This window comes from Castanea sativa, chromosome 5 (genome assembly GCF_040712315.1).
Source record: "Castanea sativa cultivar Marrone di Chiusa Pesio chromosome 5, ASM4071231v1".
NCBI classification, from domain to species: Eukaryota; Viridiplantae; Streptophyta; class Magnoliopsida; order Fagales; family Fagaceae; genus Castanea; species Castanea sativa.
The window spans coordinates 65,196,105-65,199,458 of NC_134017.1; positions in this window are offsets into that span (position 1 = coordinate 65,196,105).

The following is a 3,354-nucleotide window of genomic DNA, read 5'->3' on the forward strand; positions in this document are numbered from 1 at the left end:
GCGAACCAAGTCCAAACCTAATGCAAGACTTGCCAGCTTGCGGAAGACAGAGAAGAAAGTTATGTTGTATTTGTCAATGAAGATTGGAGAAGTCCATTCACATAGTACTTAGCAAAAGGTATCCTGCCACAAAAGTATAGTGACCGATACAAACTTAAAAGATTGTGAACACGTTACTTTCTACACAACGGGGTCCTTTTCAAGAAAGGATAAGATGGAGACCCATTACGATGTTTGGGCCCCGAAGAAGTAAGAGGTATGATAAAGGAAGTGCATGCGGGAGAATGTGGGGAACACCAGGGGAAGAAGAAGTTGTATAGATGCCTGCTACAAATGGGTTACTATTGGCCCACCATGAAAAAGGATACGGCAGAGCCCTTCTATACTTGGGGGCTTAATTTGGTGGGGCCAGTTAACCCATCACGTGGATACATATGGATCATGGTGGCTATGGAGTATTTCACTAAGTGGGCAGAGGCAGTGCCACTTCGTAAGGTCACTGGAGGAGCAGTGGCAAACTTCATTAAAGAAAACATAATTGTGAGGTTTGGGGTACCTCATAGGATTATCAGCGACAATGGTACTCCGTTTGTCAACAGTGACGTGAGAAAGATGTTGGAATTCTACCAGGTTAAACACCATCGTTCATCACCCTACTACCTATAAGAAAATGGGTAAGCAGAAGCGACAAACAAAATTCTCATAAAGATCATCAGTAAAATGAGCCAAGAATACGTGGGATGATGAGCAGTGAATCTGCCAGACGCTTTTTGGGCCTACAGAAACTCACCAAAGTTAGCCACAGGGTTTTCACCCTTCTCTTTAGTCTATGAAATAGGGGTGGTGAGCCCAACAGAAGTAATGACCCCCTCTTTGAGAGTTATGCAGATGCGTGAGAAAGAAAAGGAGAAGGTAGTCTTTGCGGCAAAAAGGTGTGAAGACTTAGAAGGGCTTGACGAGAAGAGGGAAGAAGTTCAGGAACGTAGCCGCAAATATAGACAAAGGATGACTAAAGCCTATGGCAGAATGACTAAAGAGAGAGTATTTGCGGAAGGGCAGCTTGTGCTATAAGTAGCAGACTATGTCAAGCGAGACATGACAGGACCATTTAAGTTTGTACCAAAATGGGAGGGACCCTTTGTGATAAGAAAGGCGCATCCCACTAGGTATTACCATTTGACCTAGATGGATGGCAAAGACCTGATGGATCCCATCAATGGGAAGTGGCTGAAGCGTTATTATGCGTTAAAAAAAATAAATAAAAAAGAGGAAGAAGGAGAGGTTTTGAAATTATCCATTTTGTTTAATGAGTTTTATGTTTCCTTTTGTTTTATTTTCAAGTGACTATGTCACAAAGCAAAAAATTGTAACGTGCTTTCATGAAGTATGCAATGAAAAGTTACGAAATATTATAAAAAACATTCTATGTCATAACAGTAGCAAAAGTAGTAACAAAGTGTAGCATTTTATAGTTACAAACCCAAACTATGGCAAACCTGCTAGATGAGTGCTAAAAAAAGAAGGAAATATAAAGGGTACTAGATAAAAAAAAAAAGAGAAAAAAAAAGGGGAACCACATCATCAACGAAGTCCAGAGATAAGGGGTTGGTCTCCAAAATGGTTGGATCCACTAATGCTGGAAAGAAGGTGCTCACAATGACCTTCCAAGTTTGCCACCTCCTTCTTCAGAGCCTTAAAGCGTGTATCAATAGCATCAACAACAGGTTGAACCCTCCTCATGAAGAAGGCTCTAGCGATCTCATGAAGATGATCCAAGATGAACTCCACAACAAACCCCACGCTGATGAGCTCCTGAACCGTAACCCTCCGCTGCAGGACCCTCTCGGTGGACATGGTATCAACAAAATTATGCTTAATATCATTTATCACGCTTCCCAGCAACTTCAAAAAGTGTTCCCTAGCAGAATGGCCAAATCAGAATCCCTACATAAAGTCACCACGGATGCTATAGATCGCCACCAAATGAGAAGCACAAGCCATAAAAGTTAATGTAGGGAGGCCTGGAACCCTAGCAGGTTCGAGGTCATTGAGCTCATGCTGGTCAAAATGAGTAAAAAAGGCTGCGACCTCATTCGCTGGGTCTAGAATTGTGGCAAAACTGCTGCCCACCTCAAACTGAGAGGGGATAGTGGGAAGCGAACCTGGTAGGAGATGTGAAGAGTGGTATAAGAAATCGTGAAGCAAACCAATTGAATTTACGATGATAGAATGAGGAAGAGAAGGGAAGGCAGCAGACTCACTAGGGCCTGTAAGAATGAGGGCTGTGGGAATGGCAGAAACAGGTGCTGTGGGAACAACAGAAACAGGTGTAGAAGATATGGCAGAAGCGGGTGCTACAGGTGCGGCAGGAGAAATGGCCGTAGGCATATCTTTGTCTGTTGCAACTCCTGGCTCCTCAAAGGTCTCTGCAATTAGAAGAATGGACATGCAAAATAAAGTGAGACCACATTAGAGGGATATACAGGTGCATATACATATATATATATATAAATAAATAAATAAATAAAAAGAGGAAGGCAAAAGAAAAAAAGAACCATATAAAAGGAAAAAAAAGTGGAACTTAGCGAAATAAAGGGGAAGCATACCCATTGTCTTAGTCTCGTGGCCCATGCTCTCCTCTTCCTCAGATTCAGAAATTCTCTTCTTCATGATAGGTTCGTCGTCTGGGTCCTCAAGAACATCTTCAAATCCCTCAAAAGACATTTTCGCGTTAGGCCCACGTGTGGCATAGATAGGAATGGAAGAATGAGTAACCACCAAGGAAGAACCATCCTTCGTGGCCTAAGATAGAGCCGTGAAAGGATCATTGGTAGAGAAAACAAAAGGGGTGGCAGGAGAGACAAAGAAGAAATGGCCTCCTCTTAGGGAGTAAGTGTTTTGGCAGGAATGAGAGCAGTCTCACTAACCCTTCAGTAAGAACTCCCTGTGCAACAGCAGGAGTGGTAGAAGTGGCAAGGAACACCACATCTGCCTCATCAAAGAAACCCTTCATAGGTGTGCCCATTGAGGCATAAATCTCCTCAACTGTGGGGTGATACACAGAGATAGGCTCGGGCTCGGGCTCGGCCTGGGAAACAAAGAGGAAGGTTAATAACATATAAAAAATAAAATAAAAAAATAGAAAGAAGAAAGAAGGAAGAAGGAAAGAGACATACCTTGAACTCGAGCTCATCGAGTGAAATAGGATGGGTGGCAGAGTTACCCGCAGGAAGAGCCTCATACAAAAATAATAAAGAAAAAGAAAAAGGCAGAGCTGACATACTCTCCACTTGGTAGTAGTGGGTGTGAGAGGAGGAGAAGTCTTCGTTTTGTTGCCTCGGGTCCTGTTGGAAG